The sequence below is a fragment of the Talpa occidentalis genome, unplaced genomic scaffold (genome assembly GCF_014898055.3).
Source record: "Talpa occidentalis isolate TD23 unplaced genomic scaffold, MPIMG_talOcc4v2.1 talOcc4.6, whole genome shotgun sequence".
In the NCBI taxonomy this organism is placed as follows: Eukaryota; Metazoa; Chordata; class Mammalia; order Eulipotyphla; family Talpidae; genus Talpa; species Talpa occidentalis.
Genome location: NW_023604972.1, coordinates 92,217,230 through 92,233,930, shown reverse-complemented (window position 1 = coordinate 92,233,930; position 16,701 = coordinate 92,217,230). Strand labels below are relative to the sequence as shown.

At 38.9% G+C, this 16,701-nt stretch overlaps 1 protein-coding gene across 1 annotated transcript in view; it reads right to left on the bottom strand.

The window, feature by feature from the left end:
* The window catches only part of PDE8B (phosphodiesterase 8B), a 179,254-nt gene that overhangs the window by 115,834 nt on the left and 46,719 nt on the right, over positions 1–16,701 (bottom strand).

Sequence of the window (16,701 nt, the reverse complement as noted above, 5' to 3'; positions counted from 1 at the left end):
TTTATAAAGGTAATTTTCAAAAAATGTCCTGTTTTCTATTGCCACACGCTTAGTTTACTGGAGTCATATTGGGAGTAACCAGTTCCTGACACACCACAGGACAAACAGCATGATGGGGTTCACCGTGACTCCCACCCAAGACATTCAGCTACAGACCCAGGAGGTCAGTGACTAGCACTCCTCTATCTAGAAACTGGGCTCACAGGAGCAAATGTTAGGGCCCTGGCAGAGAGGTGACATTCCTCAGTTTAGAGAAGAGTGTGTAGACAAAAACTAGCCTATGAGGGTATTTACAATGAAAATTAGAACATCTCAACACTAAGTCTTTCTATTTAAGAAAGAAGTACATCATGTATTTAAAGAAGACTCTTATCCAATGTCCCAACATTCTTTCATTTCCAATATTTACTCTTAGTAAATTTGGCAAACTGAAGAGCTAAGTATGAATTACCTGAGAATTCACTGAGATCACGACTGTGGAGCAATGCCTTCCTGCCCACACAGAGACTGACCACACAGTGGACATGCAGTGTGTACCTGACGCTGAATGGGTGAAGGAGTGGATGAACGACAGAATGGCTAGCCCTTTATATAGAACATGTATTAACTGAAGAGTCAGCTGTGTGCTGAGGCAAAGGTCTGCCTCAGAGACGTATACAAGCAACTATATCATAAAGGAAATGAGATAAAACATAAAGAGTAACTGGAGGGAGAAGATGCTCTAGATAAGGGAATCCTGGGAGAGAGAAGCTGTTCTGCCTCGGGGGCAGGGGATGTGGATCAGGAGAATGTTAGTTGCCCAGCAAAGGGAACAGAGGGTGAGTAGGTGCCAAGGCCTTGAAGCCAAAAAAGACCTGATTAAGAAATGAGACTAGTGTAATGCCACATTTTACATACTGAGTAAAGTAATGCAGACAGAAAGGTCACATCCCAGAAACAACTTTCAGATAGTTTTACATAAGCTTCTCCGAAGAACTCTATAAACAAGTGACAGGAAGGCTTGAGACAATCACTTGAGTAATCTGAGCAATGCATCACACAGTTACTATACTCATATTTTGAACTTTATTGTTTACATAATTAACTCAGCATAAAGGATAACATACACATGCTACTTGCTTTGGTTCAGAGGATGGATGTGTGTCTGTGTGTGTGTACATGTACACACATGCGGTGTGAATCATTTGTATGCACCCTTTGGTGTGTTCCCAGGATGATTTAAGCTTTGTGGTCTCATGCGGTTAGATATTTTTCCCTTGTAGAGATGTACTTAAATGAAATTCAACATTCTAAGAAATATCCTAGGAGCACTTTGCACTTGGGCAACAACCATAATCCTCATAATTCTCACGTGTTGTCATCTCCAACTTTTATTGTAGGTGGCCTCTCACATACTGAATACCATTGTGCCCCACTGTCCACATTTACAGCCTTTCCTATAATTTGCTGATTAACTCTGTTGGTGTTATAAGCACCCTCATGGGAACAACTTGAAGGTTTTCTCTTAGAAGTCAAAGATAAGTTCATTAATGGGTCCAAAGGTATAGTACATATAAAAAGGGAAAATGGCAGAAAAATTAGAGTAATGGTCCTATTTTTGTAAAAAAATAAAGACTATAGACGGAAACTCATATAAACATCTGTCACCATGAGTAAGGACTAAGAATGAATCATCACTCAGGAAGGATAAGCACATTGCTAACAGTGGTTATCTCCAGAGTGGGGCTAGATGAGGTTTCCAGTAAAGAAGAGGGGCTTCCACATACATTTATGAAATGGCATGTGTATATATGTATGTACATGACAAATGAAGAAACATGTACATACTTATATACATATAAATAGATATTATGGTTGATTTTTACTTATCTACATAGCTTAGGTATAGTACATTCTTAGGTGCTCAGGTCAATTACTTAAAATATTGATGTTTTCATAAATCATTTAAGCTGTATGTCTTCCAACTAGGACGTCTAAATATTCTCTATTTTTCTATGTATTACTTCTCAGTGAGTATGCTGCCTTTTCTAATTATTTGATGGGGATATTCAATCAAGATATCAGATGAGGCCTGTTGAACAACTGTAGCTGTTCTGGCTAACCTATGTGGTCTAATATTGATGGAGGCAGAGTTGTAAATAGTTACATGAATAACTTAGGGCCTATGAATTACAAATCCCGACATATGGCCACAGTTCTTGAAATGCACTGCTCAGAGGCTTAGGATGCCAGTGAGACACTTCAGGGGAACCACAGAGAGTAAAGCCTGAACCACTGGCACCTCTGGCCCTGAAACCTCAGTGGCTCTGTATCCTCAGTGCAGCCAGAGCCATTTCCTTCTGTGTAAGAATTCATTTAAGAAAGACTTGACTGTAAACCACTATCCTATCCAATATATATTGCTGGAATCTTCAAAATAAAATATTGCTGAAATCAATAAAGCAAATTAATTAATCCTTTAAATTTATACTAAATTGGATGCCCTAATGTCCCAGAAATGCCAAGGTGTGTTTGCCCTATTTTTTCCTATCAAACCCAGACCCAACGTCAAGATCAAATTGATCACCACTTTTGCCTCCAAGTTTTTACACCCCATCCTCACTCACAGGCAAAGCAAGGATTCTCCCTCAATGAGCACATACCCACCTCTTATGGCACGACATGCATTACTGAATTTATAGGTATTCCACCTATGATCTCTGTCCTCCTTGGCTTTCAGCTCCCTGAAGGATATGGATAATTTTTGGTTCATGACTACCTTCCTCAAAAACATTGTTCATAGTATTTTCCAGGTAAAAATTGTTGAGGAAATTTTTAAAAACTAAATTAAGAAATTTGCTCATATTTTCCTACAGGAAGAAAGATATAACAGGCTATTACCCGCTTGTTCCAGAAAGTGATTTGAAATAAATTACAGATAGAATTAACAGGATTCAACCAAAGATTCACTAACCATAAAAATAACTATGCAATTGGTAAAAGTGGGCACATTCTACAAATGTACTTAAATGGGAACTATATATAGTACATTGATTCACAAAGGCTTCAGCAAAGCACAAGGATGTGTCTACAATCGAAAAAGAAAACTGCCACATCATAAATGTATTCTAATTCCTATAAACCATTATAAAACTTTCTTAAAAGTAGAATGACTTGTATGAATAATTTCTTCAAATTGATTCCTTCTTTCTCCCCCACCTTACAAATGCCCTTGCCACCAGTAGAACCATTCAAAACCACCCACTGCCTCCTGCTTGCTTTGAAAACTCTTGGCCAACCACCTGAGTGCGACTTTGCTGGAACCTTTGGTTTTGTGTAGCCTTTATGTGGTGCCATTCCCTCTCAACCACATTTTCTTCTGCTCTCAACTACCTTTATTCTTACTCCTGGGCTAATCATAGATGCTAGTATTCATCAAATACTATGTGCAGACACTATGCTAGGTCCTTCAAGGTTCCTGTACCAGCCATGGCTTTGCAGGTGTAAGTGGGAGCAGAGCAGTGACCCCAAATCACACTGAACAGGATGATCGTGGGTTTTCCAAAAGACACAGTTCTCAAATGGAGATTTTAAGACATGTCAAACAAAGAAAAAAGAAACAGCATACACAAAGGACAGGCTCGAGGTACTGCAAGTTCTTTGATAAAAGGTCAGCCTGCTACAGAATGACATCCCAGGAGACAGGGCAGAATATTAGAACAACCAGAGTCAAACGAGGTTACTTGGGTGTTCTCACCCAAATGCACAAATATATCAACTTATTTGAAGCTGTCATCCAGTCTAACCTTAAACTGTGAATTAACAGGTATCATAATATTCTGAAAGCTTTTTCTGAGTATAGCCGAACCTATTCAATGAATATTAAAATTCCACCTTCCAGCCTCTGCTCTCTCCTTGCTCCCCTCATCAGGCAACTAAGCCAACATCCTAGATCCGGGCACAGCAGGGGGCATGGGTCCAGAGCAGAGTTCTCAAATTTTCTTCTATAGACATACTACCCAGGAATCTCATTAAATGCAGGCCTGGGGGGCCTCCCTCGTGGCACAAGGGGTTAAGACACAACCTATGAAGGTGTCCACAGTCACTGAAGTACGAGTTTGATCCCCAGCCAGGGAGCAACCCACATGGCGCAATAGACATCTGGCTCGCCCGCTGCTCCCCTCAGCAGTGGGCAGTGTATTTCAGTCAATCTGCCTGTTCTGTTCCCCACTCTGTCTCTGGTGAATCCTCTCACCCCCCCACACCTCTGGCCTATACCCCAGTTCTTGTATGCATAAATAAATCTTTAAAAAATAATGCAGGCTTGGCCCAGTCCCTGACTGAGAATGAGCTGTAAAGTCTGCATTTCTAATAGGCTTCAGGTGCTTGTTCTGAGGAAGATACTTTGAGTAGGACAACTCCAGTAGAGCAGATTCTGTAAATTACTTTGACTGGATTGATGGCCTTCTTCCCCTACATACCTGAATGGCCTAATCCAAGTCCTGGTTTTCTCTTCTTTTTTTTTTTTTTCCAAGTGACTTTCAATTTATTTATTTTTTTTTTTAAATATTAAATTTTATTTTTATATTCCCCCATACAATTGCAAACGCCCCATTCTGACCCCAATCCTTCCCCTCCCGCCCCCCACCCCCCAATGGTTTTCTCTTCTTAAGCTGGAAATGAGATGACAATGTATAGGAAGCATCAGTGCATATTGAAGAAATGGTGGCTCTTATTGAGAGTAGTGAACACCTTTGGGGATGTCCAGCAGAACTCCCCAGGTCCATTCCTTTTACTTCTTTCCTCATGTTCTTGATTCCACTCTTTCTGGCTTAATCCTGGGCAATGCTCTGTTTACTACAGAATACTCATAAGAGTATTTTTGATAACCCTCTTATATGCCTAAAAAACTATTTACCTTTCCTATCCTAATATACTGTCCCTAGGACTTTCAGTCACTACCTTCCTTATTTCATAATTCAAATTAAAATTTGAAAGGTTGCTTTTTATGCCTTTGGCTTCCCCACCTATATCTCTAACCCCCCATACTCTCAACTGTCAATCATTGATCTCGAAGCAGAGACTATGGGCACTGATGAATTCTCATTTGCCTTTATTTCTTGATATTGGTGGCCCTTCCCTGGAGCAATCTAGGAAGTGCCGAACAAAGGCAAGATCTGGCTGTTTAAATGCAGTTATAGCACAACTACTGACAGTCTGCACTTGCTTCTACCAGGAGTGTGGCCAATGTTCCCACAATGTCTATGCCTTCGTGGGTTCCATGCACAATGCATCCCCCAGGGCTGGCTTACTTTCTAAGCAGTGTGTGGTGAGCGCTGCTCTACACTGTTCAGAAGATTCTTTACTTTGTGACTCCCAGGCTCTCGTCATGCTGCCTGATTGGTGTAGTTAGCTAAGAGGGAACTGCGCCGCTCCCAGAGAAAGCTTGGGCCAGGTTCCCTCTAGCCCTACCGGTCACATCAGAGAGAAGTGGTGACTCTGATGGCTCTTCCTTCTGCCAAAGGAGTGGATGCAGCACTCCTGGCCCCACATCTGGGTGTGGGACCATCATCTAACAGCAAGACTCATCTGTGCACACACAGGTCCCCTGAGGACCTCACTGAGCAAGGTTGCTAATTAAAAGTGAGATTGAGAAGCTTCAGCGGCCCTCATCCAAATGCCATCATCATATTACCCCATTTCTTTGCAGGTGCCACCTCCAGTGCTAAGAGTAGGAAATGGAGATGAAATGAAAGGTTTAGAGGGAATGTAGTTGGAAAGGAGACACTCCAAAGGCAAAAGAAGCCTTGTTACTGGTTAGTGGCAGTTACTACTCTGAGCCAAACTACCTTTCCTAATTCCAAATGTCCAGTCACCCTTTCCCCGGGTTGCCGTGGTGTTTGTTTTTTTTCATAGCCTGATAAATACAGACAATCACTAAGCTAATTTGGCTTGTGAACACACAGTTTTGTAAGGAGATCGCTACCAGGAATCTGCTCATTGTTCATGTGTTTCAGGAAACATCGTATTCTAATCGCCAACTGAATTATTTCCCAATCAACCTGTAGACAAGGGATTTGATCATAAAGACACTGTCCTCACCTGAACTCCTTCTTCTGACTGTTCTTGTAAGCCATCTCTGTGTAAGCACTCACATCACAGATGAAAGTTGATTTAATTACTACTAACCATTGTGTGGGGATTGGGTGACCATGATGACTGACAAGACCTGTGAGAAACCCAGATTAGGATCAAGAGCAGGGGAACAATGCGAGAGTCAGGGATATGAGACGCAGGGCAGGCAAGCTGGGAACTGCTTGCGGCTTTCAGAGCTGCTTCAGGAAGAGGTAGTGAAGAGGGAACACAGAGTCAAAAAAAAAAAAAAAAAAAAAGGCAACACTGTCACTTGGACCCACTGCATGACAGTTTCTTGCTATTTTCCACTAAACCTCTGGGAAGTGGAAAGAAGTAAATGAATCATTCAACTGATCAACAAGTAAATATGGAGGAAAAAGTGAGCTGAATATTTATAGGAAAAGGCGCCTGGTGGGATTAAAATATGTAGAATGAATCAAATCCCGCAGCTAGCTTTCAAAAACTCATGATGGGGTTATGCATTTTGACATTTTACTTTTTTTATCAATGATCTGCAAGAATTATAACTTAATGTATACCAAACTTTCTCATTCAGGAAGATTCAGAGAGAAAATTAAGAAAATGGGGACTAAAACTATAGATGCCCCTACAGGAATTTGAAAGTGAATGTTATATTTGTTTTTGGCACATTCATGGGCTTCCACAGTGGAGACTGTAAATCACTTGCTTGCATGACATTAGTTCACTACATAGAATCTTTTAGCTTTTAAATTTTTATTGTTAATCATCATCTTCAGATTTACAATGTTGTGTAATTCAGCACTCAACAAATCATTCTCTTCTAAGTGCTACATTGATATACATCTTTCCACATTATGCATGCTTAGAAAACAAAAAGAAACTCCTGTACATCTATTATATTCTGTGAAATCTTTACAAAGAAAAACTAGAGGAAAGGCCAAGTTCTTCATTTGACAAAGACTGTCCATGTTTGAAATAAAAACCTTGCAGATAATTTACACTAGTTTTTCGAAAGCATGATTCAATACCACCTATTACTCATAATATGTCAAGTGAAATTCTTGGGAGGAAAGAGATCCAAGAATTAATCTGGAACCTTTATCATATTGTTCTAGATGGATCACCCTCAGCAGTTGACAAGAGCACCATGAGGTATAAGTCAGATGAGTCAGCTGCCATGGTCACAGTGTAGAGGGCTAAGGACTCCCTTAAGAGAACAATATCAGCTGATTACTATCAATATAAAAAGGGAATACACAAAAATCTGTAAAACTGAAAGTTTACACAGCTGCAAAAGCAACCAGGAGATGTCCCAGAGAAAGATGCTCTTCAGCGTCAAAAGAATGTCCCTAGTAGCCAACTACAGAAGACTGGTGTTTGATTTGATTCTCTAGTACATATTCACTTCTGGGGACCAATTCTGGACAAAACGGCTTATGGATCACCTGGGTGGAGTCACTTTTACATATTTAACAAAGCTGATTTACTGTTGTTTTTTTCCTTTTGTAGAACTGGGATGCAAGCCAAAGGTGAAGGGGCAGGGGTGCTAGGATTCACCAGAAACAGAGTGGGGAGCTGAACAGGTGGATCTACTGAAATACAGCGCTGAGGGGAGCAGCAGGTGAGACAGAAGAGGTCTGCTGTGCCTTGTGGATTAGCTTCCTGGCAGGGATCGAACTCAGGTCTTTGAGGTGATAGCAGAGACAACCCCTAGGTCACCAGAGAGGTCTTGATTTACTGCTGTATCTTACACTTAGGAGTGATAGCATAATTGTACCCTGTAAAAATGACTTAAAGAGTCTGGCTCCTTTCAAATAAATGTAAATCTGATCATACCCATAGGATGTGGAAATAAATCTAGGTATGTTCTCCTTATTGAATAAATCCAACTGTACCTCCTGACACATAGCTCTACTCCTCCAAAGGTCCCCATATATGGTCCTATTTTGCTACTCAGAGCAGGTCCCTACATCTCAAAGTTCTGGAATTATATAACATCCTGGGAAACTCATAATATTTGCACCTGTTACATACTCACTGTAATTGATACTCATTTTCACTCTCAAAACTGTCCCCACTATAATAATAATTTAAAAAGACATAATAAAAAGATTTGGCAAGAATTTGGAGCTATTGAAATTCTCATACAAGCTGATGGAAATGGAAATTTGTATAGCCACTTTGTAGTCTGATAGTTCCTCAAAAGGATAAACATAGTTACTATAGGACCCAGCAATTCCATACCCAACAGAGTGAGTATGTCTTTATATGTCCATGTAAGTTTGTACACAAATGGTCATGTCATCATTAGTCATAACAGCTCCAAAGTGGAAACATTCCAAATGTCCATAAACTGATGAAAGGATAAATAAAAAGTATGCTCATATAATGGAATATTATTCACCAATAGAAAGAATGAAATACTAATACATGCTACATCATGGATGAAACTTGAAGGCATGATGGTAAATGAAAGACGACACAAAAGGCCACATATTGTATGGGTCCATTTAGATTAAATATTCAGAATAGGCAAATTTATAGAGACAAAGTAGATTGTGTGTTTCTGGGTTTGGAGGGTAGTAATGACAGTAAATGAGTAATGACAGCTAAAAATTATGGGATTTTTTGTGGTGGTGGTAAAATTTAATTATGGTAAAGACTGAACTATAAGCTGTTTAATGTACACTCCAAATAAGTGAAACATATGGTAGATGCATATTTCAAATAAAGCTGTTGTAAAAAGTAAAATTTTATGATAAATAATAATAACTCCATGAGGAAACTGGTTAACTGGTTACAGGACCAAATACCAGGTACTCAGAAATCAGTGGGGCTTGGTCCTTTAGCAATGACCTGGTGAAACTTCTCCTTAACTTGAATAAGCCAGGTAAACTGGCCAATTACCATATTTTCAAAGCATCATATTTTGATGGATGGCAGAGGGAAACAAGAGGAATTCCTGCAATTTAGTCTTTTGGAGAAGCAAAATCAGGTTTGTTCTCTGAAAAATTATTTACTAGAATCTACAACATTTCAAAAATGAAGTATTGAGAAGAAAGCTCTTAGAATTCAAAGAGTAAAAACCCTTAAATATGAGAAACAAAGGTATTTATCTACTTAAATATGTTCCAAGAAAGTACACTGAGACGTTAGAGCATATTACTTAACCTGCTACAAGATCAGCATTTAAAAAAAAAAATTACATTAATCTTAACTCACTGAAAACAAAACATTTCCTGTTCTTTGACCAAAAAATATTCTACCCTCAACTCACACTAAGTCTTTGTCCTATACTAAGGACTAAGTCTCCTAATTGCCATTAATCACTCCAAAATTCTTGATGGCTTCTGTATGATTCACACATCATTCTGCTTTGTTTATTCCATCTTTAATTTATTAAGGCGAAGGCTTACCACACTGTCTATGGAGAATATGTCTTAGAGTCAACTACAGATTTCTAAGAAGTGACAACCTACTTATTTCAATTAGTCTCCAGGGGAACCTTTTAAAATGACCATTATATTAGAAAAAAGAGTGAAATCTTCTGTTGAGGATATTATATGACTGGTCGAGTGAAATAAACCAATGGGCACTTATCCTTGTAAATTCAGTTGTGCCTGTCTAGTGGATGGTGTAGGCATCCACTCCTAAACATGAAGGTCCTTGAGTCTTGAGGTTAACAAAACAGACTTTGGGAAAGAAATCCAGAGACTCCTTCAAACCCATCTGACCTCCTCCAGAAGATCTATCATGAATTCCAGACAGCAGGATATTACAACAAGTGCAGTCAGGACAGAAGTAGGAAAGCAGAGGGCACAACTAATTCCAAATAGAATAAGAAATCCAAGATGCTAATTAAATATAATCAAGTAAATGTATTTTGTGCACAAACTCACATGATACACATACCTGATAAGGCGTAACTATAAAGTATGGAAACCAATCTTTGTGTAAAGGTGTGTAATTAACCCTGTTACTTTCTCTGTTTTCAAAACAAACACCAGGAACACTGGCATTGTATCTGCAGTATAGATGAGTCCTTCAATATTCCAGTAGAGGTACAAAGGAAAGGGGCCTGAATTTACTTCTCTTGATTCTGTTTTCTTCTCTTAGGTTTTGAAAAAAATAACACTGAGTTTTCTGTGGACAAGCTAATCTATGATCACTTTAATACTAAGAAAATGCTTAAGAACGTGGAGGTTGCTGTCTTCTTTTTCTCCTGTGAGCTCTTCATTCTATCTATACTATTTCTCTCCATTTTCTGCCCTTTTTTCTCACCAGATGCTTTCACTAGCCCCATACTCATTCCCATATGCAATATCTTCCCTAATTCTTTCAGTCACAGGAAATTAAATGGCCAAGGCTTAACTAAGGGTCACCCCATGATAGACTCATCTCATGTGACTTGCCAGGATGTAGAGCACAGATGTCACTTCTCCAGCCTATTTCAGATAACTAAGTAAAGTAAATATCAATTAAAAAACTCAAAATATGGAATATCCTGATCAAATCCCTATCTAATCAAGTGATTATTCATAAAATGCTATATGCTTTAAGCTTCTTTGGGTTTGAAAATTTTTTAAATAAAATGTAATAGTTGCTTCCTTGGAAGTTTACTGTACTAAAAATAACTTTATAGTAACTCATTCTCATAACTCTGAACACCAGTGATATTGATGTGTATGATATTATGATTTTAAGAAAAAATACATATTTGATCAGATGACCAAAATGTATTTCTCATATATATTTGGCCTTCATCCAAAGTTCCTGTGTCACAAGCTCCCAAGTCTTAGAATTTCCAAAGTGTCGAAAATGAAAAAGGTGTCTTTTATTATGTGAATGAGGTGACTTTTAGAAGCACTTAAGGTTAGAGGGTAGTTGTCAGGAGAATCAACTGTGATTAAAGGGTTGGAATTTTCAGTCCCACCCCAGATCTCTGGGGAGAGAAGGGGAATGGGAGATTGAGTTCAATAGCCACTAGCAAATGAGTAAATCCATCATGCTTAAATAATGAAGCCTGCATAAAAACTCAAAAGGATGGGCTTCAGAGAGTGTCCAGCTTGGTGAACACATTAACATTTAGGGAGAATGTTGTGCCTGAAGAAGATAAGGAAGCTATGAGCCTTTTCCCCATCTCTTCCTTCTGGTTGTTCCTGAGTTATACCCTTTTATAACATTCAGGGACTGAGTAAGCAGGTTTCTGGAGTCTGTGAGCTGCTCTAGCAAATTAAGTGAACCAGAGGAGGGGTGTTCCTGGGAAATCCTGCTTTATAGAGCCATCCAAGCACAGGTAGGAGTGTGGTCAGAATCACAAGTAATGGCCCAGACTGTGACGTAAGTGGAAGGCGATCTTGGAAGACTGATTCCATTACCTCTGCATCAGTGATGTCTCCAAGCTGGCAGTGCCAGAATTGAGCTGCACTGAGTTAAATGTAGGATATCTACTTGGTGTCACAGAGTTGTTATGTCTGTCTGTGGCAAGGGGAGGTGGGTGAACCCCCTTACATCCTTATCAGAATGTGGTGATCAGGACACCAATCTAATGTCTGAACACTGAAACATAAAAGTAAAGAATGAAATAAATATATTCAGAATCCAGGACATACCCTAGAAGTTATCTAGTTTCTCTTTTTTTGAAGGAAGTCTTAATGTGGCATGGTTTCCCTATAACTGTTCTCCTTAATATAAGGAGGGGAAAATGTTCTTCCAGTTCTTGAAGACTAAGGAGCATATTTTATGTATACATTGAGTAAGGGGGAAAACGCATTTCTGTGTCAGACTCACAGAAACCACTATAGAATTTAAAAATGAAGGTGAATCAAATGAAATTATAATAAGAATGATAATGCAGTAGTGAGTGTTGAATGCATAATAAAATTGCCCACACACTTAAATGTCATCGCAGCATGACAAGTAGGCCAAACACAGCATAAGAACAGCTCCCACAAGGGTTACAGTTCTTTTGCGGTACACAGAAATAGGACCCCATCATTGCTTTCATGTATCATTTCCAGTTTACAATCTTCTAGAGCAAAAACTATTCTGAAATGAAAATAAATGTATTACTATAATAGTTAAATCATGATGACCAGCAAATAACTGTAAGTGACCATTCTTTCAGTGATAAAGGAGACCCATCAACTTAAATTATACTCTGTCTAAAACAAAGTTTTAAACAGTGATTAATGATAAACACAGATCCCGTTGTAAATCTACAAATCCCTGGTCCCAAAGAGAGCCATCTATAAACTGAAAAAGTTCAAAAAGTCAGCAGGACTAGCATTATCTCTAAACCACAGCAATAATGAACATCCATTAACCAGAAGATATTCTCATAGAACTTCTAGAAGATAGAACAAAGATTAATCAAGCAGGGTCTCTGAGCATTGGTCTCTCTGGAATTTACTTCTCATTCATGACTGGGGTCTGTTGGTGTGACTGCATGCAATAATTGTGCTGTAAGATTTACAATCAACAGTGAGTCTCTGTGTGTGTGTGTGTGTGTGTGTGTGTGTGTGAAAGAAAGAGAAAGAGAGAGAGAGAGAGAGAGAATATATGTATGTACATACACATATAAAGGAAAATAAACAAGAGTGTGGTCCTTCATTTATTTATGGGAATGCAGAACCCAGGTACCACTAAACTCCTTATTAAGCAATTACAAGGACCCAAGCTGATCTATAGCATAACCACCCTATCATCTATTACTTCTCAATACAGTCAGACAGGCGAGAGGAAAAAGTAAAAACCCAAAGTATAAATCAACATGGAGGTCTCCCAACTTCTTACCTCTGAAATCATTAAATGACTCTAAAATCTCAAGAGAATAAGCCTTCGCTTGAGCCTGGAAAACACAGGTATCTGAAATCTGGAGTTCTTAAGAAACTGCAATAGGCCCTGGCTCTGTGATCTGTAATATATAGCATCTGAAGCCAATATCTGGCTTCCCAAGAAGGCAGAAGATGTGTACCTACACATACTAGCCATGCATATGGACATGTGTTCTTGGGAGGAGTGCCACCTGGCCAGCTGACTGTGAAAGATCCAATGCATGGAGGCCCCACAGTCCTGCTCAACCTAGAGAACTGAAAATTTCTGTCCTTAGATAATGGAAAAGGCTGTTCCAATGTGACAATGCACTGTCAAGGCTAAGGAATAAAGATGTTTCTCAGTCATTGGAACAGGTATAGATTTTTCTCCTTTTGACCAGGAGCTGCCCCAGCAAGGACTGCCAGGTCTTCCATTCCCTTTCAGTCTGAGGGGGTGGCGTGAGAACTCTACCCTCTCAGTGCTTTGGTGTTGAGGGCAAACAACCCAGAAGCAGGCAAAGAAAACCCTGTGATTTCTGAAAAGCTTGGTCTCTAAGGGGAAAAGATAAAACTAAAGAGATGGGCTGGACTAACAGAAGTAAACATTATAGGACATAGGAATACAAACCCTCAAAGTGATGTAATTAGAACAAAATAAAGAGTTCTGAAGCTTAAAGAATTTTGGAAATATTTAAATTCAATAATCTAACTGAAAGAGAATAATCATTCCTAAGAACAAAGTAAGTTGTCTGGAATGGGCATTGCAAACTTTCCGTAAAGGTCGAGTCAGTAAACATTTTTGACTTTGTGGGCATATGGTCTCTGTTGAAATTGTCCAACTTTGCCATTGTAGCATGAAAGCAGCCATAGATAATACATACATAAATGGACTTGGCTTCATTCCAGTAAAACCTTATTTATGGAAACAGGCAGCAGGATAGATTTGGCAAGCGATCTGAAGCTTGTAGATCCCTGGTTTAGAAGGTCAAATTAAAAATCTATCATAACACAGAAGAAAAAGATGAATAGATCCAGGAAATTAAAACTGCAAAATCAGTAACTTAGTCTAAAGGAGAAAAAGGACCAGACGGGAACACACAATTGAAGAAATAACACATGAACACTTTCCTTAGAAAGACTTAAACCTTCAGGCTTAACCAGGCATCTCCTGCTGAAATATCTGAACTATGAGAATAAAGACCAAAACTTAGAAACTTGCGTTAAGAAAATGTTCCCTAGTAGAGAAAAAAAGAATTGTATTGAACTTTTCATCACTGTCAGTACTGAAAACTACAAATTGGAGGAACATTTTTTAACAAAGTGATGATACACAATAAACATATAAAATTAATAGTCTTCCCTACACTAACCTATAAGAAACAGATAACCAATCCCAGATATCATGGCAATAACAGCTATAAAGTCATAAAGGAAACCAATAAATGTCAAGAAAATTATATATTTTTAAAAATCAATTAAATTTTAAGTTATATATTAAATTCTAATCCAATCCCAATACAGTATTTAGAGGAAATGGAAACAATTATTTTAAAGTTCATATGGGAGAGAACATTAAAATTACCAAGAAAATTTGTAAAATAAGGAATAGTGAGGGAACATTTTCTCCACCAGATATAATTACATTATAAAGTCCTCATATTTAAAACAATGTGTCACTGGTGTGGGAATACACAAATATATCAGCAGAATAGGACAGAAAATTCAGAAACAGATCCAAGTAGACACTGAAACATAATATATGATGACAAATACAGATGAAGGACTGGTTTCCGAAATGATAGGTGCTAAAATAATTATCTATCTAAAGAGAATCAAAAATTGTTTAAGACACAAAAATAGGATTCAAGAGGATTAAAAATATTGTTTAAGAATTTAGGAGACTATTTTATAATCTCAGCATCAGAGAGAATTTAAGTAAGTCAATAAATATAATACTAGAAAGGAAACAACAGCCATATTTAACTTTAATAGTTTTATGTCAAAGGCATAATTATAGTAAAATGACAAATAGTAGCTGAGGAAAATCTTGCCACACAGATGAAAGATGAGACTAATATGCCTAACCAACAAAACTCTTTCCAAACTGTTAAGAAAAAGGTAAGTATTCCAATAGAAAAAATATATACCAGCAATGAATAGGAAACTTGCAGAAGAGGAAATCCTAGTGGCTAATAATTACAGGATAGGATACCTGACCTCACGTTATTAGGAAAAAGCAAAGACCAGATACCATTTTCATTCTTCATGTCAACAAGAATTTACAAATGATAACTTTTGGTGCTGGCAACAATATAAGGAAAAGGGCATTTGTATACTGTTGCAGGGAGAGTTGAATTCCTAGAGTCTTTTTTGCAAAGAAATACGCCTTTTGTCTAGAACTGCTACTTAGGGGAATTCATCCTTGTGAACTAAAATCACGAGATGATAAAGACATTAGTAATGGGGACTCATTTGCTGCCTTACGTGTAGCACTAAAAATTTAGAAGCAACTTAACTGTTCAATGTGATGAGACTAGCAAACTAATTACAGCAAATCTATACTATGTATGTGTTATTAAAAAGAATGAGTTGGATCTATGTATATTGAAATAAAAGGACATCCAGGATATCAAGAAATAAGCATTTCTGCCATTCCTCAATAACCCCCACATGACTTGTGTATATGTGTCTTACTATATGATCATGAAAAAAAGTTTGGGAAGATTACACATATACACTCAAAGCGAACACATTTGGGAGGGAGGAAAAACAATGCCACCTTCTGCTTTGTACACACTCAGGTTGTTTTATAGCAGAAAGTATGAATTGCTTTTATAGTTTGGAAAAAATCAATAAAGCAAATTAAAATAAATCAGGGAAGTGTAGTTTCCCATGAGACAGTAGCAGTTTACTGAAAGGGACTTTCTCCCAAAAAACACAGAAATTAACCAGGAGAGAAAATGAAATCATCTCTAACACATTATATCCAACTCACAACATAACTGGCAGGGCCCAGCACAAAATGAAAATAGGCGCCCTAGGGTAGGGCAGAGACATCAATCTCCCCTTCCTAAGAGCCCACCACCGCAAATTGATGGTGACCAAATTGCCTGGTCACCATCAAGGAACTGCAGCTTCTGTGCTGGGAATGGCTCTGTGCCTGGATCAGAGGTGAGCAAGTGCCCCCTACCCCCTGGAGTTACCCACTATATCCACCATGGCAGAAGAATCAATCCTTCCTGCACCTGCTCTTAGGCCTCTGGCTGGCCTGGAGGGCAAGGGAGTATACAAACTTCCACTTGCCCATGCAACTGGGCCAGCCCAGAGACAGGGGCAGTGAAGGTGGGCTAGGGGCAGGAGCAGATGGCTGAGAACTCATCCAGGGGAGCTGGGAAGGTGAGGAGGGGGTGGAGAGAAAGGGAAGACAGGACCAAGTATGAATTCATGGCCCTGATGCATGCCTATAGTGCCACCCCACTTCACACACATGTGAAAATTAAATTACTAGAATTTCAAGACAGTGACTACAGAGCATCCCAAGCAGGAGGCCTCTGAGAACGGGGCCTTGTGCGACTCCACTGGTGGCATGCCCACCAATCCAGCCCGGCCCATGGCAAAGGAGGGGATGGAGCACCCCATAAAATTCAATGAGTGAGTGAGGAGGAAAACAAGCACCTGGAACCAACCAGAACCTTGCCAGAGAGGAATCAGGTGGCAGTGCCCTGTAACTGAACAGATGAAGATTACCTCCATAAAGAGTTTCCCAGCCTGAGGAAGGAAATACTGAGAA